Source organism: Staurois parvus, unplaced genomic scaffold (genome assembly GCF_062004578.1).
Source record: "Staurois parvus isolate SC_StPar_1 unplaced genomic scaffold, SC_StPar_1.0 ptg000122l, whole genome shotgun sequence".
NCBI classification, from domain to species: Eukaryota; Metazoa; Chordata; class Amphibia; order Anura; family Ranidae; genus Staurois; species Staurois parvus.
In genome coordinates, this window is record NW_028317918.1 from 5725302 (window position 1) to 5750998 (window position 25697).

The following is a 25697-nucleotide window of genomic DNA, read 5'->3' on the forward strand; positions in this document are numbered from 1 at the left end:
AGTTCAAATGGGGAAAACCTTGTAGAGGACTGAGGCACTTTCCTTACTGAAATATTAAGTATGGTAGCAGGAAATCCCAGTGCTATATATGCTTATTAACCACTATTTAAACCATAACTTTCAGGATTATGTTGAACAGTTTTCCCAGTTCATCAGTTCCGGGATGGCACACTGTAGGTGAGCAATTAACAACACAGCTCTTTGGTTATCTTTGACATAAAAGGAGCTCCTTTATATGTAAATGTTTCCCCAGGAATAATGATATGGAAAAACATGTAAAACAGCTCTTTCCCTAAAACCCTAGGGGACATGGCTCTAATTCTGGATACTGAGTACCATACATAGCAACCCTCTTTAAAGGGACCTCAATTATATGCAAGGACAGTAGCATACTTCAAAACTGTGGATGGAGTGCATTATATGACACTCAGAACAAGACCCAAAATGGTTTTCTCTACCCCTAAATTACCACCTTCAACATGAGAATGGGCCAGATCCTCATGTGATACTAGAGAACTACCCACTGGTCCACAACTTTTGGGGTACTCCATGTATCATTTTTACATTTTTCCACGCATTTCACAAATTTAGATCCCCCAACTGTAAGTCCCAAAACTTTCCTTAGCCGCTAATATATTCAACAGGTCTGGCACTTACGCTGTTTCATCTGACTCTGCAACAATGAACGTAAGGCAGAAATGTCAAGTAACTTAGAAATCTCTAGAATTATTTATTAAAACTGGAGAGTGCAAAATCTGGTGCAGTTCTTCATAGAAACCAGTCAGCTTCCAGATTTATTGCCAAAGCCGGACTGAACAAGCTGAAGTTAGAAGCTGATTGGCTACCATACACAGCTGCACCAAATTCTGAGTGCAACAGTTTTAGTAAATGTACGCACTTGTTTCTTGTTGGGCAGGAAGTAATTGGAAATCTCTCCAACTGAAACACAGATAACACAGACAACAGCAAAATGAATAGTGGCTTGGGAAGGCATTAAAACTTTTGACAATTTCTTGGCATAGAATTGCTGCCTGTGCCATCCTCTCCAGATGATACCCATACCCCTCATTTCTTATATATGTATCACAAAGACTGGAAGTGAGGGAAAATATTTCCAATGGGGTAACAGACAGAAATTAAAACCTGACAGGTTTTCATTTTCGCTGATTCTAGGACATAAGAAATAAATTAAAAACATTTTGGCTAGAGCTTTAAATACTTTGCATCCCAAAAAAATAAAACATGCTATAATTGTGAAATGCCATACTAGTACATTTTTTAAATGTAAAAACCACTCTGAATAGACCATCTAGACCAATGAAGGAACATTGAAAAAGTAATATTTTATCCTCTGTGACAAGTGCTATCACTAGTTAGTCAATGTCTTCATTTTATTTGATGTGTCCAAAAATATAATACAAGCTAAAAGCTTGTGTCCGTTTTCCAGTTCCAAAGCAAATATTTCATTTCCAGTAGATTAAAGCTATGTATTGACAATCTGTCACTTCAATGAAAGCCCAAGGTGAAATGAAATGATTGTACATACAGCTATGTAAGCCAGTTCTTAAACATAGCTGACAGAATGATGATCAGTACTAAATTCAATAACACTACAAAATATATACAACTCAACATTTTGCTAGGAAAAGAAAGAACTGAGGTTTTAAAAAAAAGATATCGGTAAGAAACAAGAATATTCTGTGGAGTAACGTAACATAAAAAATACTATGAAAACACACAAATACCACATTAAAAAGACAAAAAAAAGTATTTTAGGGTCTTATTTAGTAATAAAAACATAAATAAAATTGGTATTAGTATTTATAATATTGAGTTTTAAATTGTTTGATATTTCAAGGCCAAATAAATGGTTAAAGGGTAATTAAATTATTGATTGACTATATTTATTGTATGCATCTTGCAATCTAAGCTGTTACTTTAAGCATAACCTCATTACCTTCTTGCATTACTCATTAATAAGTAACTGTGACACAACAAATACAAAGGTCAGGGATTTGGTGCCCATTGTGGTACACACCATGCTTCTCTTCTCACTGCTTCTCCAAACCCAGACCCTTCACATTCCTCATCCAAATTCATGCCTTCCCCAAAGCTTGCAAACTCCTCCTCACACATCCTACTCAGCCTCTACTTCTGCTCGAGTCTCATCAGTAGTCATCTAAACCTTTGTCCTTGATCCTCTTCAGCCATCATCCAAACCTCCAGTTGTTGTTACTTTTCATACTGCTCCTTTTAAAAATGGGAATCGGAAAATCAGTAGGCAATTGATAAGTGAATACAAGTCAGAAACTCTCTTTTATATGGCTTCCTTTCCACAGGCTACTATGGTGTGATCTATTACAGTGCATTGTACAGCATTGAAGAATTGAAGAAAAGCAAGTTGACAATTTTCAGTCTGGGATAAGGAATAGTCCTGTTAGGTAAAAAAAAGAATAGAGGGAGGGATGTCTGGTCCTGCAAATTGAGCTGGTCATGTCACCAGTTCCTGCCATTATAGCATATTATCACTGCCATTTAGCATGGTGACCCAATGGGCCATTGAAAACCATTTCCTTCCCTGCCTACATAGTAGTTCAGAAATCACTCATAGTTGATTTACTAAAACTAGAGAGTGCAAAATCTGGTGCAGCTTTGCATAGAAATCAATCTGCTTCCATTATTTTTTTTGTCAAAGCTTAATTGAGCAAGCTGAACTTAGAAGCTGATTGTCTACCATAGAGATCTGTACCAGATATTGCACTCTCCCGTTTTAAAAAATCAACCCCACTGTTTTACTTTTTCATTTCATCATTGTAGTGATGTGTAATGAACTCTGCCTTGCAGTCTTACCAGCTTCCCCTTTGCTGTTTTGCCCCTGTCCCACAGTCAGTCAGAAGAAGGAAATTGATGTATCTAAGATACTACCTCATTTCTTTGAGGCTCATCACCCAAAAACAGTTTTCAAGAAGAGTTGCAGAGCAGAGACAAAAGGGAAATAAGACAGGGACCAATAAGAGAGGGTTTTTTTAAATATTGCTTTCTCCATGTACTTACAGTATATTTTTACACATGATACATCTACTCATGAGATTTACATGGCTCCGCCACACAGTAAAACCTCTTTTAACAGAGGAGACTCAATTTTTCAGGTTGTTTTACAGATAAATCTCATCCCTATCCCCAGCCAATAACTGAACAGTGAAAGAAGAAGCAACACACTGGTGAGATTACCTCTCTATCACTCTGCGTTTTCCTCCTATATGGATGCTCACTGCATTGCAGAAGTGACTGGCTCCTTGTGCTGTTTCTCCCTGTCCTAGTATGATTTCTGTAGTATAATGGACTGCAAATGTCTGATACCAGTTCAAATTTAGCTACTTATACTGTTTACATTTAAAAAATACATTTATGAAATAATAATGAATACAGAGCTGCATTAATTTATATTGTAAATATCTGCCAGGAGTTCAGCGTTAAATCTTTTCCCATATAAAAAGAGAATGTAAAGTGACCTGTAATGGAATTCCTTGTCATATGGCATATAAACTGAGAAAGAAATATTGTTCTAAGCTTAACAAAAAGAATAGTGTTATTTACATATTCATATTACAAAAAATATGTTTGGTGGATCATTTAGGATTTCTACAACAGTCTTTTCAATTACCTGGATGTAATTGCAAGTGCTGACTGGTAGGAGTGGGAAATCAAAGACATGATCATGCCTTTTCCTGATTATGAAGCAAGACAAGGCAAACCCCAAAAGACATGTTTCTTTCCTGCTAAACCAAAATTGTTAAAGAGCAAATCTACTATGCCCTACAGCCTATATGAGACAACATGTCTAGGAATATGAGTAATGGTAATGAAGGCACAATTGGATACAGCTGGCAGAACACAATCATCATAAGTTAGAACAGTGTATATAAACTCTGCAGATATTGTTTCAATCTTAGTACTTAGAATTAACGAGTAGAAGAAACATTACAGAATACATTTGATTGTGCTGATTTCATACAGGTTCTCTTTTTTGGTGTAGTACATTGTACTTTATAACTTTGTACACTCACCGGCCACTTTAATAGGTACACCTTGCTAGTACCAGGTTGGACCCACTTTTACTTTTAGAACTGCCTCAATTCTTCATAACAGAGATTCAACAAGGTTTTGGAAACATTCCTCAGAGATTTTGGTCCATATTGGCATGAGTTACTGTTGCCTTTCTATCATCTGAAACCAGTCTGCTCATTCTCCTCTGACATCAACAAAGCATTTTCATCCACACAACTGCTGCTCAATGGATATTTTCTTTTATGGACCATTCTCTGTAAACCCTAGAGATGGTTGTGTGTGAAAATCCCTGTAGATCAGCAGTTTTTGAAATACTCAGACCAGCCTGTCTGGCACCAACAATCACGCCACGTTCAAATTCACTTAAATAGCCTTTCATACCCATTCTGATGTTGTTGGCTAAATCAGGACACTCTAATGGCCCCTATAGATGACTTGATGGTCAAGTCAAATCTCCCCTGCTGGTTATTGCATCTATGCATCTGCAAAAACTGTGGCGTCTGGCCTTGCCAAATAGTGACTGCATCTAAAAAGATGCAAGCACTGTTCAACCATTGATTTTCTATTCATTTTTTTAAGTGATTTTTGTCGAGTCAGGAAGTGCATGCAGAGCAACCCTCAGATAGAATTTCCCTCTGAATCAGACATTTGAGTTGTTTATGAGGACTAGTCCAATGCATTCTAGATTTTACAATCTACATACTGCAAACTCGCAAACTACTACCTTAATTATCTGTTCAATTTAAATCCTGTTAGCCAGGTGCTTATAACACAGTTTTTGGAAGATTTGCATTAAAGAACATTGTATATTCAGACCACCAAGTGTATGGCCAACTTACAGTGCACCTGTGTTGAAACTATACACATTCATATATTTACAAATTCTTAGCAAGTGGTAAAATAGCTTTAAACAGAATCCCCTACTGACTCTCTATAGCTGCAGGCACTGTGGAAAAATCCATCCTGAAACTTTGCAAGCATTGAAATCTCAGCTCAACTCCCATTATTTACTCTAGTAGCAGAGACTTGGCAGCCTGCTGGCCTTCTAATGTAAATCAGCAACTATTACTGTAACCTGATAGAAACCAGATAAACTGTTGTGATCTTTAAGGGTGAATTACTCCCCAGTAGCTGCAACCACAGAGGTCAGTAAATGATTGGTGTAATGCTTTTTTATTGCTCATTAAGAATATGTTATCTATTTAATGTCCTTATTCTGGGCACAGGTGCATTTTAAGACTTAAAAGGAAGTAAAAATTTAATAAATTAAACAGTTATCACCACCCACAGTACACTTACTATGGGCAGGTGTCATGGGCAGGCTAGATCCTATACATGTCCTGTACGACATCCAGACAAGAGGCTGCCTAGTACCATGATGTGGTCGTAGTAATATGATCACAATGTCAACAAAGCTGTTATGAATTAATTTCATTCATAACAGCTGTGATGCCTATAGTGATGCTGTGTTGGGCCAAACACAGCACCCTGTACCCCATGATAGCTGTGGGCCAATCAAAGTACACAATAGTAATCACAGCTGTAATGAATGTAACCTATTCATGACAGTTCAAAAAATCATCCCCACTGTAAAAGCAATAAAAAAACTTGTTTTACCCCCCACAGTAACACAATGTCACTATGGTGACACTTAACTACTCAGATGAAAGTATGTAAAACAAAATAATAAAAACAAGAAAAAAGCTTAAAAAAAAAAAGAAAAAAGAGTGTTTAAAAATGTTTACAAAACTGAATAAAAACATTTAATTTTTTTAACATACTGTCACCAGTCAGTATCCCTGATCACTACCACACCAGTCATAAGATGACACTGTACTGCACTGGTGAAAGTGTGTGAAAAACACGAAAAAAAATTTAATTTCTTTACTTTCAAAAAATTGTGACAAAAAAATTACAACTTCAAAAAACTCACCAAGCCTTATTTTGATTAAGAGTGTGTTCCAGTACGGGTTGTAAATACCAGTACTTATATGCTAGCTGCGTTTATCTCCATTGAGTTTGTCATATTGCATTGCGAGGTAATCTCAATATTCTAGCGCTGCATGCTTTTTCTCTTTGTAAATGACTCAGCCTGTCTACTTTCCAAAAAGTGGTAATTATGGGGATATTTACACTGTCCTGGCATTTTAAGGGCCTAGAGAAATGACATAGACTGTCAGTACATCAGGACTGATCAATTTTCAGATATATATATACCATAGTTTGTAGACACTATAGCTTTCACACAAACAAATTAATATACACTTATTGGGGTTGTTTACCAAATACATGTATCCAAATACATTTTGGCCTAAATTTATGAAGAAAATTGATTTTATTAGATTTGTTTGATAACTGACAGTAGAATTTTTTTTTTCTTTCCAAATTTTTGGTCTTTTTTTCATTTATATTAAATATTGGCAGCAATAGAATGCTTTATCTGTGTGAAAAAATGATATGAATTTAATTTGTATACAGTGTTGCATGACCACGCAATTGCTAGTTAAAGTAGCACAGTGCTGAATAGCAAAAAAATGACCTGGTCATGAAGGGGATAAAGTAGTTCAAATGTATTTTTTAGCTCTGCAAACTAAAACTGTAATCCTCACAAATAGGAGAACAACTCTAATATGTACATTAGAGAACAAAAGAGATATACATTTTTTGTGGGTACAGTCAGGTTTTATTTTGAAAGATTTTTGTTAATGTTTTCTTTTGTTACAATACCCACATTCACAGAGCTTAACTTTTGCCACATTTTGTTATGTTACAGCCTTATTCCAAAATGGATTATATAATTTTTTTTTCCTCAATATTCTACAAACAATACTCCATAATGACAACATGAAAGAAGTTCATTTTGAAATCTTGCAATTTATTAAAAATAAAAAACGAGAAAAACCACATATAGATAAGTATTCACAGCCTTTGCTCAATACTTTGCAGCTTAACCTCCTTGGCGGTATTCCCGAGTGTAGCTCGGGGTAACATTTCAGTACCAAAAGCGGTAACCCCGAGCTACACTCGGGAATACCATACGGCACTGCTCCGGCATGTGTTCTTCACTTACCTTACCCTGCGCTCCCACGATGTGTCCCCTGCAGCGTCCCCGGCCATCTCCTCCGGCCGATGCCGGCATCCGGCTTCTGTGTCCTGTCCCTGTGACGTCGGGACGTACGGGCGCCGCCGCCGCCGGCGGCGGGAAATTTAAAAATTTTAAAAAATTTCATTTTTTTTTTTTTCATTTTACACAGTAAAACATTGCTGTTTCAACCTATTTCACATACATATTGTCCCTAGTGCTGTGTCCTGTGCCCTGCCTGCATTTTGTCTGTTCTTTCTGCCTGGAAACTGAGAAATGTCCATGGCGTCCAAAAAGTGTCCCTTTAGGTCAAAAGCGGTTTAGATCAGCTAGAGAACAGCGATAGTAAATCAGAACCACTTACAGAATTGAGTGATAATGATTCGTGGGGGAAATTCGTCATCAGAAACTGAAAACGATTTTGCGACTGAGCTCAGCAATGTGCGAACTTGGCGCTCTATTTCACATTTCAGTGTTTTTGGTTTGATTATATTATTGAATTAAATTTTTTATTATTTTTATATTATTTTTATGATTATTTATTAAATTATAATTTATGATTTTGTGTTTCAAATTTTATCATACCCGGGATGTTTACTAGACTCTTGTTCGGACAGATTTCAGTGAGTTTTTCCTAAAAATTACAGCCTACAATAAAAAAAATACATATTTCCATGCAAAAAAATGGTACCGCTTTCAGCACCAAAAATCTGAAATAATCATACCGCCAGGGAGGTTAAGCACCAATTAAAGCCTCAAGTCATTTTGAGTATGATGCTACAAGCTTGGCACACCTATTTTTGGGCAGTTACTCCTATTCTTCTTTGCAGTACCTCTTAAGCTTCATCAGGTTGGATGGGGAGCGTCGATGCACAGCCATTTTCAGATCTCTCCAGAGATGTTCAATTGGGTACAAGTCTGAGCTCTGGCTGGGCCACTCCAGGACATTCACAGAGTTGGCTCGTAGCCACTCCTTTGTTATGTGGGCTGTGTGCTTAGGGTCGTTGTCCTGTTGAAAAATTAACCGTTGCCCCAGTCTAAGGTCCAGAGCGCTCTGCAACAGGTTTTCATCAATGATGTCTCTGTACATTTCTGCATTCATCTTTCCTTTGATCCTGACTAGTCTCCCAGTTCCTGCCACTGAAAAACATCCCCACCGCATGATGCTGTCATCACCATGCTTCACTGTAGGGATGGTATTGGCCAGGTGGTGAGCAGGGCTTGGTTTCCTCCAGACATGACACTTGGCATTCAGGCCAAAGAGTTCAATCTTTGTTTCATCAGACCAGAGAGTTTTGTTTCTCATGGTCTAAGAGTCCCTCAGGTGCCTTTTGGCAAACTCCAGACGGGCTACCATTTGCCTTTTACTGAGGAGTGGCTTCTGTCTGGCCACTCTACCATACAGGCCTGATTGGTGGAGTGCTGCAGAGATGGTTGTTCTTCTGTCAGGTTCTCCTCTCTCCACAGATAAACGCTGGAGCTCTTTTAGAGTGACCATCGGGTGCTTGGTTATCTCCCTGGCTAAGGCCCTTCTCCCTTGATCGATCATTGTGGCTGGGTGGACCACTTTTGGAAGATTCCTGGTGGTTCCAAACTTCTTCCATTTACATTTGATGGAGGCCACTGTGCTCATTGGGACCTTCAATGCTGCAGAAATGTTTATGTACCCTTCCCCAGATCTGTGCCTTGATACAATCCTGTTTCGAAGGTCTACGGACAATTCCTTGGAGTTCATGGCTTGGTTTGTGCTCTGACATGCACTAACTGTGGGACCTTATATAGACAGGTTTATGCCTTTCCTAAGCATGTCCAATCAGCAGAATTCCCTAAAGGTGGACTCCAGTCAAGTTATGGAAACATCTCAAGAATGATCAGTGGGAACAGAATGCACCAGAGCTCAATTTTGAATGTCATGGCAAAGGCTGTGAATACTTATGTACATGTGTTTTTTAATTGTTTTTTTATTTTTAATAAATTGCAAAGATTTCAAAACAAACTTCTTTCATATTTTTATTATGGGGTATTGTTTGTAGAATGTTGAGGAAAAAAATGAATTTATTCCATTTTGGAATAAGGCTGTAACATAGCAAAATGTGGCAAAAGTTAAGCACTGTAAATACTTTCTGGATGCACGCTATAGTATTCATATCTACTATTATGTAATTTCAAATATCTTCAAAGCATTATATTATATAATTTTTTAAAACTTCATGCATCTTATAAAAATAGAAGTAAAGCAAAAAGTAATTTGAATTTGTTTTCCAGACCTTAAGTTTTTGAGGTTTTCCCTTTGAGTTTGCCATAAGGTTAGCAATAAACTTGTGGTACAATATTTATTTACTTACTGGGATGAAACCTAAATTAGCTAAAGCCAAGCTCAGAAATGTATGCAGAACAGCTCAAAAACAAGAGTCAAATAGCCTTGAGATCTGCTATTTCTAAAGATATAAAAACAATGACAACACCACAAATGACCCAGTCATTTTCCTTTTTGTTTTCCCAGTTTAATCTGTTTCCAAAAAAACAAACTTTTCTAGCAGAAAAAATAAAAATGATTAAAGATGATATTCAGAGGAAGAAAATCTCAACCCAGATAAAATATTTGCCTAATGATTTGCAGTAAGTAAAAGGCAAAACCTTACAGACCTACAAATGTTAATTCATAAGGCTGTGATACTTCTCTGTATTATGCATGTGAATTCTTTTATCTAGACATTGTATTACCTAGGGACTCATCAGTTCCATAAACAATCCCACCAGCATTTCCCCAACCATATTTTTAAAACACAAATAATAACAGAACCCAGGGAAGGGATCCAAGTATGAATATGCATACATCAGAAAAAAAAATCTATATCTCACTCGTTAAAGAACCCTTTATGTTCCTTGGTAATTGAGCTTTAAGGGTGCTATGACACCTACCAACCTTAGAGGGCTTCATGCCATCAGATATGCCTCCCATTAACAAAACTATCTTTCTGTTAGTAAAAAAAAAAGAGAGAGAGATTTGGTGGCCAGGACCAGTTCCAGCTTCCCAGATTGGCTTCCAAAGTCAAAATCCTGAAGGCCATGACTTCACTTCTTACCATCCTGTCTAATATCCTTCTTCCTGTAGGCTGTATCTCATCCACCTACCCACAATACACCTCTAACTTTTTCTTAGCTCCAGTCATGCAGGCCATCTGTCAAGTGTTACTTTCTCTGGAACTAGCTTTAGTTGGAGTATTTATTTATGGAGTGCTATTCATTGGCTGATGGTCAAGCTTATTATAGCTATCAAAATGTTATAGGTGTCTCATTTTCTTCATTTGTAAATGTCTGTGACAAATAACCCTTTTTTTAGTGCAGATCATTTAGCTGTTACTGTCCCTGCAGCCCATATACAACATTTGGAATGTGTCCTTTATATAAAAAGAGCTTTGCATTCTTATTTCATATAGACTAATATACAGTCTATCTTCTGTCCTGCTTCCTCTATTGACTCCTGGGTTAACTTTTCTCCTCAGCAAAGAAGGATTCATAAAGAAGTACCAGTTATAATTTCAGTAAGACTTCCAGGAAAACATGAAGTTTCATTTTTGCAGGGCCCTAGGTTCAGTAATACAGAGATGCCTGTGACAAATGCGGGTCAAACCATTGCCCTTTTCGCCATCTTTTGACAACTGGCCAGTCAACCTCACACTGCGCTGTCCTTGACTTGCAACAATAACACTCTCAGCCTCACCCTGCACAAAGATTTTCCAGCCTGCGACGCCACAATTTAAGTGCCACCAGACTGAAACGATTGTCACTGGGTTTAGTTAACTAATCAATTCCCTCTTTAACCACTTGCCCTGCCACCCTATATTAGAACTAATGCTACAGGGTGGCAGGGCTGCACAAAATCACGTGCGCCGCCCTACCTGCACCACCATTGGCGGCTACAGATGTCAATCACCGGGTCCTGGCCGGAGATTCCCCAGTGATCATCGAGTAGCACTGACAAGGGAGAGACCTGTGTGTAAACAACACAGGTCTCTCTCCTGCCAGAAAGAACATGCTGCTGTGTATTTCTCTGCACAGCACAGCAAATAAATACACAGCAGCATGTTTCCCTAGTAAAACACACACAGCACATTATGTAAAACAGCACACAGCACACAGTTAACCCTTTGATCACCCAGATGTTACCCCTTCCTGCCCAGTGTCATCAGTACAGTGTCAGTTCTTTTTATTAGCATGGATCACTCTATTAGTGTCATTGGTATGTCAGTGGCAGGTAGTCAGTTCCCACCTAGTGTCAGAATGCCCACCGCAGTCCCGCAGTCTTGCTATAAGTTGCTGATTGCCGCCATTACTAGTAGAAAAAAAATAAAAATACAAATTCTAGTATATATACCGCTGTTTGTAGATGCTATAACTTTCATGTAAACCAATTAATTTACATGTATTGGGATTTTTGTTTTAGCAAAGACATGTAGCAGAATACATTTTGGCTTAAATTTATGGCAAAATTTGATTTTTTAAATCTTTTCACTGGATATGTCTTATAATTGTCGTTTTTTGTTTATAGCGCAAAAAATAAAAACTGCACAGGTTATCAAATACCACCAAAGGAAAGCTCTATTGGTGTGAAAAAAAGGACATAAATTTCAGTATTAAGCTTTCATAAGATTAACAATAGCAACTTATTATTTTTGGAATAAATGTCTGTATATATAGTGTCACCACAGACAGGTATATTCAGAGATTTACACTACTGTAGCGCTGTTCAAGAGACAGGGATTCTTTGAGTTTGCTTTAGGACATTAGAGATAGTTTTAGCACTTTACAAAAAAAATATGGTTTAATAATGAAAAGGTAAAAATGGTGCAAATAAAATAGTTATAGAAAAAAAGCTATTACAAAGAAAACAAAGAGACAACAAGCAATAGCAAGACAAAGGGATGAAAAATGAAAATATTTACCAGTCCTGCTATCAGCAGACTTCAGTAAATGAGCAAGGTAAAATATTGGCTCTCATAACTTGACATATATTCCTTCATTTGATGGTACACAAGAGCTGAAAACTTTAGGGACAGTCCCCTTTCCTTGTCGGTGAGAGAGGTGTTGTCAGAAACGATCTGACCAATCAAGAGGCTTAGGGTGACCATGGGATGCTATATAGTTACATGGTTAGTCTGGTTGAAAAAAGACACAAGTCCATCTAGGTAAACCAATAAAAAGAAAAAATATATACAATTCTATACTGTATACACAATTCTATATCCAGAGGTAGGCAAAAAAACCACAGCAAAGCATGATCCAATTAGCTCCTGCAGGGGAAGAGAGGCAATCGGATATTCTCTGAATCAACTTTACCTATAAATGTTAGTATCCAGTTATATTATGTGCATTTAGGAAAGAATCCAGGCCTTTTTTAACCCTTTGGTGCTGGTGCCTCATGGCCCTTTAAGGGGTTTCAGATGCCGGGAGGAGGGGCAGGGTTTTTTATCAATTGACCAGCGTGATTGGAGGTCACAGTGGTCACATGATTAAAAAGCTCCCGAATGCAAGTAGACATAGGGAGCTTTCTGTTAGCCGCTGATAACTGTGCCACAGTTCGGTTTATCTTTAGGTATGCATATATGCAGCCTCTCTGCATTAAGGCCCACCCACTGAGAGGCCGCATGTATGTGTGCGAACAGAGCCAAGCAATCTAATGAGCTGGCCAGATTCAGTCCTTGAGGGAGTCTATTGCACATTTTCACAACTATTACGGTGAAGAAATATTTCTGTATTTGGAGATTAAATTTCTTTTCCTACAGACGTAAAGAGTGCCCCCTTGTCCTCTACGATGACCTTAAAGTGAATAACTCTACGCCTAGTTCACTATATGGACCATTTATGTATTTATACATGTTGATCATATCCCCCCTTAATCTCCTCTTTTTAAGAGAGAATAAATTCAGTTCCTCTAATCTTTCCTCATAGCTGAGCTCCTCCATTCCTCATCTCAGTTTGGTTGCCCTTCTCTGCATCTCCAGTTTCCCGATATCCTTTTTTTGTGAATTGGTACCCAAAGCTGGCCTGCATATTCTTACTAATGATTTGTACAGGGGCAAAATTATATCTCTATCTCTGGATTCTATACCTTTCTTAATACAAGAACTGATTTTGCTCACTTTGGAAACCACAGTTTGGGATTCCATGTCATTATTAAGTCAAATATCTACCAGAACACCCAAATTCTTCTCCACCATTGATTCCCCTAGTTGTACTCTTCCTAGTATGTATGATGCATGCATATTCTTGACCTCCAAGTGCTTAACATTACATTTATTATTTATTCATTAAATCTCACTTGCCACATAGTTGCCTTATTAAACAGTGCATTGATATTGGCTTGTAAATTGGAGACATCTTGTAAGGATGTTATTCCACTGCAAAGCTTTGGTGTCATCTGCAAAGACTGAAATGGTACTTTTAATCCCAGACCCTATATCATTTATAAATATATTAAAGGTGAAGGGTCTCAACACTGAACCCTATGGTACACCACTAACAACCCTAAACCATTCAGAATATGAATCAGTAATCACTACTCTGAATACAGTCTTTTAGACAGTTTTCTGTCCATTTACAAACTGATTTTTTCCAAGCCGGTAGACTTTACCTTACACATTAGCTATTTGCATCAATCGCTTTTGCAAAACCCAAGTATACCACGTCCACAGACACTTCTTTGTCTAAGGTTTTGCTTACCTCCTCATAAAATGAAATCATATTTGTTTGACAACTTCTGCCTTTCATGAATCCATGCTGTCCGTTGCTTAAAATATTTTTTTCCAGCAAGAACTCTACGAAATCTATGTGGTCTTTAATTAAACTCTCCAGTATCTTACCAACTATAGAAGTAAAACTAACAGGTTTATAGTTACTTGGTAAAGACTTTCATCCCTTTTTAAATATAGGCACCACATTGGCCTTACGCCAACCCAGTGGTACCATGCCAGTCATTAAAGAGTCTCTAAAAATTGGACCCATGGGTGTATGCCATCTGGTCCAGGTGCTTTATTCACCTTTATTCTGTCTAAATATTTCTACACCATATCAATTTTGAGCCATTGTGGATCATTTGAGGCTGTGTCAATACCATCCCTTTTATGGACATGAGCTCTCTTCATGTTCCTTTGTATACACAGAGCCGAAGAAGGTATTTAAAAAATTAATCTTCTCTTTGTCCCCAGTCACCCACCCACTGTAGATTATTTTGGAAAGGGACTACATGCTCAGTCCTGGCCTTTTTACTATAAATATATATGAAGAAATTTTGGGGGGTTTGTATATCTTTTGCAATCTGTCATTCTTTTTGAATTTTAGTGGTCCTGAATTTTTTTCACATATTTTGTTATATTCCTTGTAACAGTTAAATGATGATAGTGTTCCTTCATCTTTATATTTTTAAAAGCTGTTTTCTTATTACTTATAGCTTTTTTTACCTTTGGCCATGCGCCACATAGGTTTTATTTTTAGCCTTTTAAACTTATTGCCAATGGGAATATATTTTGCAGTGTGTTCGCATACAGTCTTTTTGAAAAATTCCTATTTCTGTTCTGTGTTCATCGATGCCAATATTCCCTCCCAGTCTAATCTTGTAAAGCAGCCCTCATCCTTGGAGAATTTGTTCTCTTAAAGTTGAGTATTTTTATATTTCCAGTATGTGCTTGTTGTTTACAGCTAACATTAAATTAAATCATGTTATGGTCACTGCTACCCAGATGTTCTTTTATGTAAACATTAGTAATATGTTCTGCATTGTTTGAGGTTACCAGGTCCAGCAGAGCATAATTCCTAGTTGGGGCCTCTATGAGCTGTACCATAAAATTGTCTTGTAATAGGTTCATACATTTCTGTCCTTTAACTGTTCCTGCAGTGCCACAGTTCAGTAGTTAAAAGCCCCCATTATTATTACTGTCCCAGCCCTTGCAGCCCTTTCCATCTGTGCAAGAAGCCTCCATCTCTTCATTAACACTGGGTGTCTCTGTGTTTACGATCATGCCACAGATCCAGTTTTCTATAGGTACGTACAGGTCACAATCTGCTAAGGTGAATATTATTGTCCAGCAGGGAATTACCTTAAATGGATATAAATATGACAGGTTTCAGATGTCAACTTTACCTAGCAGGGTTAATGTGTCTCGTTGGCTCCTCGTATTGTCCAATATGGGGGTGTTTAAACTTAAATTGTTACTAATTAAATGATGAAGAGAAATATGTCCTTATTCTGGCTGTGCTGTCATTATTTGAGAAGCTATGAAATATACTGAGTATTTGCTAATAACCAGTCAGTCAGGGAATGTGTATTGACCATTCCACCAGCTGAGCTATTTACTGCTGTTTAATGACTAATAGTTCTGGGACCAGGCTGGTATCTGTTAAAACTCTAGTCTGGCATCGGCTAACAGTTTGTGTATTGTATGAAATGAGGGAGGAGGGAGGGGGAAGGTCACTGCAGCTATGTCTCTTATTCTGACAAAATGGCATAGGTGACAGGATGTTAACAAACTAGCTGCCACACAGATGTTTTCCTATGCCCAGTATGCACGACCGTTGTAATGCCCTCTTCTGTAGCGTTCTGTGTCCTATGGGACAGGAAACATCACGCATTTCACCTTTAGTGTCACCTGCTGGTGAAATGTGACATTGTGCAACCATAAAATACAGCAGTTTTCTGTTGGAAGACACATTTTTAGCTGGCCAGCTCCCACCCAGTCTGCTGTAACTGGCAGTTAGAAAATGAGCACTAGTTTGCTGAGTCTGTCCCTGTTGTTGATAATGCAAAACTGTCCTGCTGCTGGTAGTTTCTGGCCTTTCAAACTGTCATTGGAATCAAGAGGCCGCAGATGATGCAGCAGTGTTAACTCCTCCAGCAGCTGGACAATTTTAAATAACAAGACAAGGCCCAAATTTACTAGAGACAAAGAGCATAGGATTTGGTTGGGATACAAAGGTGTAAATTGGCCAGTATGCTTGAACAGAGGTTAAATAACAATAATAATGTCACTGAAGCTATTTTGCTATTTTTTTCATTGCCATTTCCTTTTATACAGCAGTAAACTAACTTTTGGCTGCAGCAACGTTACATCAGTTATGGTCCACTGGGAGGAAAGAGCAGCAGTTCAAGTCATAGTTACTGCAGGCAGCTGGCAACAGTAAGAATTTGGTAACAATTTAACTTGCTTTTTAGAGGGCTGCACCTTATGCATTGTAGAAAAATATGATGATGGAAATGTATGATGAGAATGGTGATAAAAATGTAAATATATATTTTAGCTTTATGGTAGGTTTATATATAACTAAATATACATGTCCTTTTTAATATAAGACAAAAGAAAACATATTCTAAACAGGGATTCTCATCAGGGTTCTGAGGAACCCTGGGGTTCCTTCAGAGGTTGGCAGGAGTTCCTTGAACAATGAAAAGTTTCTAACTCCCAGTAACCACTAATATCAATTATCTTTATAGCTCTGCAAAAGGGGGGAGCGGTTTCCCCACTGGTCAACAATGTAAAGATATCTTTCTCCAACTGATCATTAATATAAGGGGTCCTTTCCCCATTGGCCACCAATGCATGGCACCACTTCACTAATTACCATTATAAGAAGCCATTTTTCCATTTTTTTGATAGCCAATGTACAAATTTCAGCTTGGTGTTTTCTGGTGATTATTATTATTTATTCTATTCTGTATTCTAACAAGGGAGTGTCTGCTCTGGTGTCAAATATGCTACAAACTCTAAATTCTTTATTCTTTTATGTAGTATTATATTTACAACTTACTGACCATGCAAATGTATCGTGAACTAGAGATGTAATAATTTAGCAGGGGGTTCATTAAGACATGAAAATTATTTATATTGATTATATATTAATATATATATTAGGAGTTCCTCTGTATTAAAAAGGTTGAGAAAGGCTTGTCTAGAGTATTTTTTTTCAAGTAACAACTATCAGTGGTTCTTTCTCTGCACATATTAAATAATTTGATAAAGCATTTAATTGTACTTTACCATTGAGAATAAGCTATTAGTGTGTTTGTCAATATGTTACAGTTGCTATATAACCTGCAAGGAAAGAAGGAAAATTGCCTGTGAAAAGATGTCAAGGCAGATTCAAGTTGTGCTGACTAAGCTGGTGAGTGGTGACAATTAGGCAGGAGGTTTATAGGTCAGGGCTTGCAGTGTTAAAGGACATTTGCTGATTTAACATGGGTTTATTATGTGTAATATGTGTTCTTATATTTCAAAATAAATGTACTTTAGTTGGCTTGCCAGTGTGTGAAAATTCATATATTGTGTATACATGTAATATAATAGTACATACACTACAATAATATTTAAGAGTATTACCTATACAGCATGAGCACACTTTTATAAATAATACTCTCTGTCTTATGTTTCAGTACCCTTTGTTGGTCTCTCTGTTGATTATATTAAGGCTGTACTAGGTTTAGTTGGAACATTCATTGGAGCTGAGCTTCTAAAAGAGTAAAATGTTCACTTACCCTAAGAAAGCCATATTAACATCAATTAATCAATCACTCAAATGAATTTAAAAAAAAAGTTAATCAAGATGTTCATTTTAATTACCAAAATTCATGATCAAGTGGTGTTTAAGTTCCTTGGTTTTCTCTCTTCTTTACTATAGTGGAGGGTGGGCTTCTTTGGGTGTCTACATTGCTGTGGGATGTTAAATCTTCCTATTGGCTATCCAGTGGCAAGGCCCTCTCAGGATTCAGAAGACTGCAGTACCATGATGACTTCATGACACAGGGAGGAGTCAGCACAGACACAGAATGCAGTACTGGTTCAATGGTGATGTAGGCTGTGTAAAAAATATCAGAATAAATGGGGGATGGGAGATTGATAAGAGCAGGTTGGCTAATTTACTTTTCCAATTCTACAGTTGTTTGAGTGGGTTTTACACAATATGCAAATACAAACATTAGCAAAAGACAAATGGCAGCATAAAAATTAGTCAAAATGCATATACAGCAATATCATGATGTAGTTGAAAACAATTAAGCATCATTAGGGCGAACAGACAGGAATTATTTGCTCCTGTATTTCCTACAGGATCAATTGAATGTCCTTGCAAGACTTGGGAAAAAAATGGCTGAGATTTATGTTGAAAAGTCTTTAGATTGGAGTGGATCTTCACAATGTATTATTATTATTATTATACAGTATTTATAAAGCGCCAATAGTTCGCTCAGTGCTGTACATTACAAAGGGGGACAGAACATGTGATAGAACAATACCAATACAATGCAAAACATGAGGGGATTGAGGGCCCTGCTATGTATGACTCCATATAGGCTTCAGCTCAGGGGGAGGGTGGATTTATTATGACTGTATAATGACTATGGGTAGAGTGATCCATGGGGGTGTCAGAGAGCAGAGAAAGTAAGGGAAGGAGTGGATAAAGGATACAAAAAGGGGGAATCATAGGACCGCACAAGTCTGGCCAAGCCCAGATGCTCCATGGAACACACTGTGGATCAGGAGTAATATTTTTTTCAAACAGTTGAATATGTAAGAGTCATCAGGTAGATTTTGATCTAAATTCTTGGTAGGCTGAAGTACTAGCAAATTATATCCAGGAAGACTTCATTGTTTCTGTCTTTTCAAGATAAAGTCTTTCATTTGCTTTTTGTCCTGTATTTAAGTGAACCAGAGAGATAGTCTGAGGAGCATTTTGTTTTGATAGAGTGGGTATACAGCCCCTGGCAACATTTATCTGGTGTCTATCTATTTATGCACTCGGGGAGCGAGATGTTGTTTATGTGTGGGAGGTACACTCCTGTGTTTGGCTAAAAATTATCCCCCTTGGCTCCTTCAACAAAAGTCAGCTGAATTATCAAAGTGGATGGTGCTACCCATAGATCAATTTTTGGTCAGCAAAAATCAGCTGAAATTCAAGCTGTGAATGACAAGCATAATATGTGATATGTAAGAACTACCTCATTTTCAGTATCTGGTGGGTTACTTTTGCCTGGAGATGGGCTTTAACAAATCTACATCAATGAGTTTTAGAGAAAATACAGAAACCGTATAATTGTACAAAAAAGCAATTAAAAGCAATCATTGTACTCCAGGAAAGTAAATGTGCCTAGGCAGAAAGTTGCAGTCTGGAAGAAACATATCATTAGTCTGCTGCAGACAGCAGAAAACAATTATTTTGTCTTCCCAACCTCGTAACAAAGTAAAGGCAGCAGTAGGTATGTGTGTTAGACTTACTTTACTTAGCATGTATCTTTATTAACACAGGTCTGCTTTATCCTGGCTACAAATTTTATAACACATAGATGAATAATGTATTACATTTATGTAAAAAATTCTGATTTAGAAAGAATAATGGTTTTCAAGCATTTAGCAACCTGTGTTGCTTTTTACTGTATAATGAACCATATTTTATTACAGGTACTTATATAGCATGGTCAATTTACACAGCACTTTATAAATACATTGTACATTCACATCAGTCCCTAACCGTCATGGAACATACAATCTAATGTCCCTAACTCACATTCATACACATAATAAGGCCAATTTAGACAGGAGCCAATTAACCTACCAGCATGTCTTTGGAGAGTGGGAGGAAACTCACGCAAGCAAAGGGAGAACATGCAAACTCCGTGCAGGTAGTGGATTCAAACCAATAACCCTGGTGCTGCCAGGCTGCTTACCAAGTGCTAACCACTTAGCCACTGTGCTGCCCATGTCTATAGTTGAAGTTATAGTTTTTTAATGTGTTTATGTTGTTGAGTACTATATATTCACGTGTTGCTTTCATGTTTTGTTTTCAATTTTCAAATATTAAAATGGTTACAAGTGATAGCTAACCTCAAGCTTAAATTATTTGCCCATGCAAAGATCGACGTCTCTCAACCAAGGCTTAAGCATAATGTTATTTTGTAAATAATGTTGTTATGCCATAATATAATTTGCAAAAGAGGTAAAGGAAAAGAGATACAAAGTTTCTGTTTAGAAGTTTCTTTTGTATATATAGTGTCAATAACATAAGAGTTTTGCAATGTAAACCATAAACCTTTCATGGTGGGGTTCCCACTAAAACATACAGTTAACAATGGTGTAGGCTTGCTTGTGCTTTATTACAGATTTTATAGTATACTATTTACTTAAGTGGCTTGTTCTTGTCAACTGGTATACCACCAAAATTATGTGTTGAGTAAAAGCTGAAGGTTTCCAGATGTAACTAGATTTCGTTCAGTTTACACTTAGAGTGAATTTTCAATCAGCTTTGTACAACTTAAAGCAAAACACCAGTTCAAAATTTTTTTTTTACCATGTAGTGGGTAAGGGAGTGTCCTGACATCAGGAAAACCCCTTTTACAAGACCGCTGGACCAGTGGGGGGGGGGAGGATCCAAAAGGACCGGTCTTCTGTGGGGAAGATTGCCGGGTAAGGTGAGTATATCTTTGGTGTCCTCTCCCCTAGAACAAAATGAGCATATGAACCGTGCAGTGCCAGCAGAGCCACACTGAACGGTTCAAAAAACATTTTTTGCCGGAAATGTGCTTTAAGCATAAAAATAGATTATAAAAAGTTCAGAAAAAAATAATGATAGCTATATCATTTGCTGCAATTGCTTAATGACATATATATATTGAGTATGGCTGATAAATTCATAAACAAAAATTGTTCTGTTGAAATCCAGAAAAAGTTATTTGACAAGAAATCAGAACATGCAGCTTACAAATTACAGATACAGCAGACATTTTTAGCCATAGTATGTAAAGTATCATAACACTAAAGGAAAATTGGAGAGAAGCTGCAAATTTTATTTTGCTCAAATGCAAGTCATAGAAATGGAGACATGCAAACTTCCATTTATTACAGTGATACAGGCTTTAGAACATTAGTAACACTAGGAAGGGCAGAGACAGGCCTATGATAAGGTCTCACCCCTTGTTGGTAGGTTTTAATGGTGCCACACCCATTATTAACAAGACACCGAAGAACATGAAAACCCTAACTAGAAAAAACAAATGGGGCTTTATGAGGCACCATACCAAAAATGAAAATATACTCAAAAGTGTAAAAAATGCAACCTTATTAACAAAATAAAAACCACAGTTATGGTAGTGATATTTGAGCAAATCTCATCATAAAAATCATGTAATGCTTATAACTAGAGATGAGCGAATCGAAGTATCCGAAGTGGAATTTGAGTCGAATATCGGAAAAATTTCGATTCGTGCCGAATCCGAAAAACAGCCTAATTCGGACGCGCGAATCGAAATTTTTCCGAAAATGGCGGCTGACATGTGCGGCGACGGAGCGGGGATGTCGGGGAAGGCGCGCAGACAAGGCGCGCTGCCCCATAATACATTCCTCAACGACATGTGATCGCATCAGCCAATCAGCAGCCAGCCAGCCAGCACTGTGTAATGGTCGAGGTATATATAGCGGCCATTTTGGAAATCTTCATTTGCCTGCAGTCATTGAACAGAGGCAGACCGCTCTGTACTAGGGACAGGGACAGAGTTAGGGCCACAGAAACGAGAATTGGGGACAGAGAGAAGTTACTTAGGGACAGAGAACCATTACTCAGGGACACAGACTTGTTAATGAGGGCCACAGAATCGTTATTTAGGGACAAAGAAACGCTAGTTAGGGCCACAGAATTCATACTCAGGGACAGACAGAATTTTCACTCAGTGCCAGAGAATTGTTACTTAGGGCCACAGAAACGTTATTAGGGCCACAGAATTTTTACTCAGGGACAGACAGAATTGTTACTGAGTGCCAGAGAATTGTTACTCAGGGACAGACAGAATTGTTACTGAGTGCCAGAGAATTCTTACTCAGGGCCACAGAATTCATACTCAGGGACAGACAGAATTGTTACTCAGGGACAGACAGAATTGTTACTGAGTGCCAGAGAATTGTTACTCAGGGACAGACAGAATTGTTACTGAGTGCCAGAGAATTGTTACTCAGGGACAGACAGAATTGTTACTGAGTGCCAGAGAATTGTTACTCAGGGACAGACAGAATTGTTACTGAGTGCCAGAGAATTGTTACTCGCACAGACACAAAATTGTTACTTGCACAGACACAGAATTGTTACTCGCACAGACAGAATTGTTACTCAGGGCCACAGAATTCATACTCAGGGACAGACAGAATTGTTACTGAGTGCCAGAGAATTGTTACTCAGGGACAGACAGAATTGTTACTGAGTGCCAGAGAATTGTTACTCAGGGACAGACAGAATTGTTACTGAGTGCCAGAGAATTGTTACTCAGGGACAGACAGAATTGTTACTGAGTGCCAGAGAATTGTTACTCGCACAGACACAAAATTGTTACTTGCACAGACACAGAATTGTTACTCGCACAGACACAGAATTGTTACTCAGGGCCACAGAATTCATACTCAGGGACAGACAGAATTGTTACTGAGTGACAGAGAATTGTTACTCAGGGACAGACAGAATTGTTACTGAGTGCCAGAGAATTGTTACTCAGGGACAGACAGAATTGTTACTGAGTGCCAGAGAATTGTTACTCGCACAGACACAAAATTGTTACTTGCACAGACACAGAATTGTTACTCGCACAGACACAGAATTGTTACTCAGGGCCACAGAATTCATACTCAGGGACAGACAGAATTGTTACTGAGTGCCAGAGAATTGTTACTCAGGGACAGACAGAATTGTTACTGAGTGCCAGAGAATTGTTACTCAGGGACAGACAGAATTGTTACTGAGTGCCAGAGAATTGTTACTCAGGGACAGACAGAATTGTTACTGAGTGCCAGAGAATTGTTACTCGCACAGACACAAAATTGTTACTTGCACAGACACAGAATTGTTACTCGCACAGACAGAATTGTTACTCAGGGCCACAGAATTCATACTCAGGGACAGACGGAATTGTTACTGAGTGCCAGAGAATTGTTACTCAGGGACAGACAGAATTGTTACTGAGTGCCAGAGAATTGTTACTCAGGGACAGACAGAATTGTTACTGAGTGCCAGAGAATTGTTACTCAGGGACAGACAGAATTGTTACTGAGTGCCAGAGAATTGTTACTCGCACAGACACAAAATTGTTACTTGCACAGACACAGAATTGTTACTCGCACAGACACAGAATTGTTACTCAGGGCCACAGAATTCATACTCAGGGACAGACAGAATTGTTACTGAGTGCCAGAGAATTGTTACTCAGGGACAGACAGAATTGTTACTGAGTGCCAGAGAATTGTTACTCAGGGACAGACAGAATTGTTACTGAGTGCCAGAGAATTGTTACTCGCACAGACACAAAATTGTTACTTGCACAGACACAGAATTGTTACTCGCACAGACACAGAATTGTTACTCAGGGCCACAGAATTCATACTCAGGGACAGACAGAATTGTTACTGAGTGCCAGAGAATTGTTACTCAGGGACAGACAGAATTGTTACTGAGTGCCAGAGAATTGTTACTCAGGGACAGACAGAATTGTTACTGAGTGCCAGAGAATTGTTACTCGCACAGACACAAAATTGTTACTTGCACAGACACAGAATTGTTACTCGCACAGACACAGAATTGTTACTGAGTGCCAGAGAATTGTTACTCAGGGACAGACAGAATTGTTACTGAGTGCCAGAGAATTGTTACTCAGGGACAGACAGAATTGTTACTGAGTGCCAGAGAATTGTTACTCGCACAGACACAAAATTGTTACTTGCACAGACACAGAATTGTTACTCGCACAGACACAGAATTGTTACTGAGTGCCAGAGAATTGTTACTCAGGGACAGACAGAATTGTTACTGAGTGCCAGAGAATTGTTACTCAGGGACAGACAGAATTGTTACTGAGTGCCAGAGAATTGTTACTCAGGGACAGACAGAATTGTTACTGAGTGCCAGAGAATTGTTACTCGCACAGACACAAAATTGTTACTTGCACAGACACAGAATTGTTACTCGCACAGACACAGAATTGTTACTCAGGGCCACAGAATTCATACTCAGGGACAGACAGAATTGTTACTGAGTGCCAGAGAATTGTTACTCAGGGACAGACAGAATTGTTACTGAGTGCCAGAGAATTGTTACTCGCACAGACACAAAATTGTTACTTGCACAGACACAGAATTGTTACTCGCACAGACACAGAATTGTTACTCAGGGCCACAGAATTCATACTCAGGGACAGACAGAATTGTTACTGAGTGCCAGAGAATTGTTACTCAGGGACAGACAGAATTGTTACTGAGTGCCAGAGAATTGTTACTCAGGGACAGACAGAATTGTTACTGAGTGCCAGAGAATTGTTACTCGCACAGACACAAAATTGTTACTTGCACAGACACAGAATTGTTACTCGCACAGACACAGAATTGTTACTCGCACAGACACAGAATTGTTACTCAGGGCCACAGAATTCATACTCAGGGACAGACAGAATTGTTACTGAGTGCCAGAGAATTGTTACTCAGGGACACCTAATCGTTGAATTAAATAGTATGTCAGACAACATGCAGAGGAGTGGCAGAGGAGGCAATGTTTTAGGAGCGAGCAGACGTGGCAGCAGAGGAAGGGGTCGAGGCAGCAGTATTCGCAGCCAGAGGCCAATGCTCCCGGTGTCATCCAGCGGTCGTGTCTCCACCGACAACCCTGCCGTCATTGATTGGTTGGCTCGGTCGTCTTCCTCTTCCCAGGTCACCTCTGACACCTACAGCCAACGGTCGGTGGGTACGTCAGACACAACCGTTAGTTGGCATGGCCCGGGAGCAAGCCCACTGAAATCACGTGTCCTCTACCTGCCCCTGTCCTTTGCTGTTCCCTCACCAAGCGAAGTATCGCATGCTGTGGGCTCAGCCCCACTGTACAGTGAGGAAGAGCTAACAGAGGGCGGTCAGGAACGGGGGGAGACATCGGCCTTTTCAGCAGCCAAGCGAACAAGTACTGGCGAGGAGAGTGGCTCGGTAGCCGGTCTAGAGACAGGTCTGTCTCCTGACCCAGACGCAGCCGAGGGGGCTAGTAGTGAGGCGGAGACCCTACTTGATGATGAGGAGGTTGATCGCACTTGGCAGCCTCGTCGTCATCAGGCAATTTCTTCCGCATCATCAGGAGAAGAGGGTGGCAGCTTGGCAGCGAGCAAAACAGTCGGTGGGTTGCACAGGAGACAGCAGCAGGGTCGCATCAGTGTCAGTGGAGCCAAACGTCCACGGAGTAGAGCACCAGCTCCACTGCAGCCTACCACCACGGCCAGTAGTGGTGCCGGTGCGCACGGAGGAAGTAGCAGTCAGCCAGTGAAGAGTAGCGGGGGCAAAGTTTCCTACTCGGTGGTGTGGCAATTTTTCCTCAAGCCGCCCGAGGAAGTAAACGTAGCCGTATGTCGACTATGTGGCCAGAAATGCAAGCGTGGCCAGGGGGCCCATGTTGGGACTACAGCGTTGCGTCAGCATATGCAGCGTCACCATTCGGTGGCCTGGGAAAACCGTGATAAACATACGGCGGTTCTGCCTGCCCCAGCCCCCGCTCCATCACC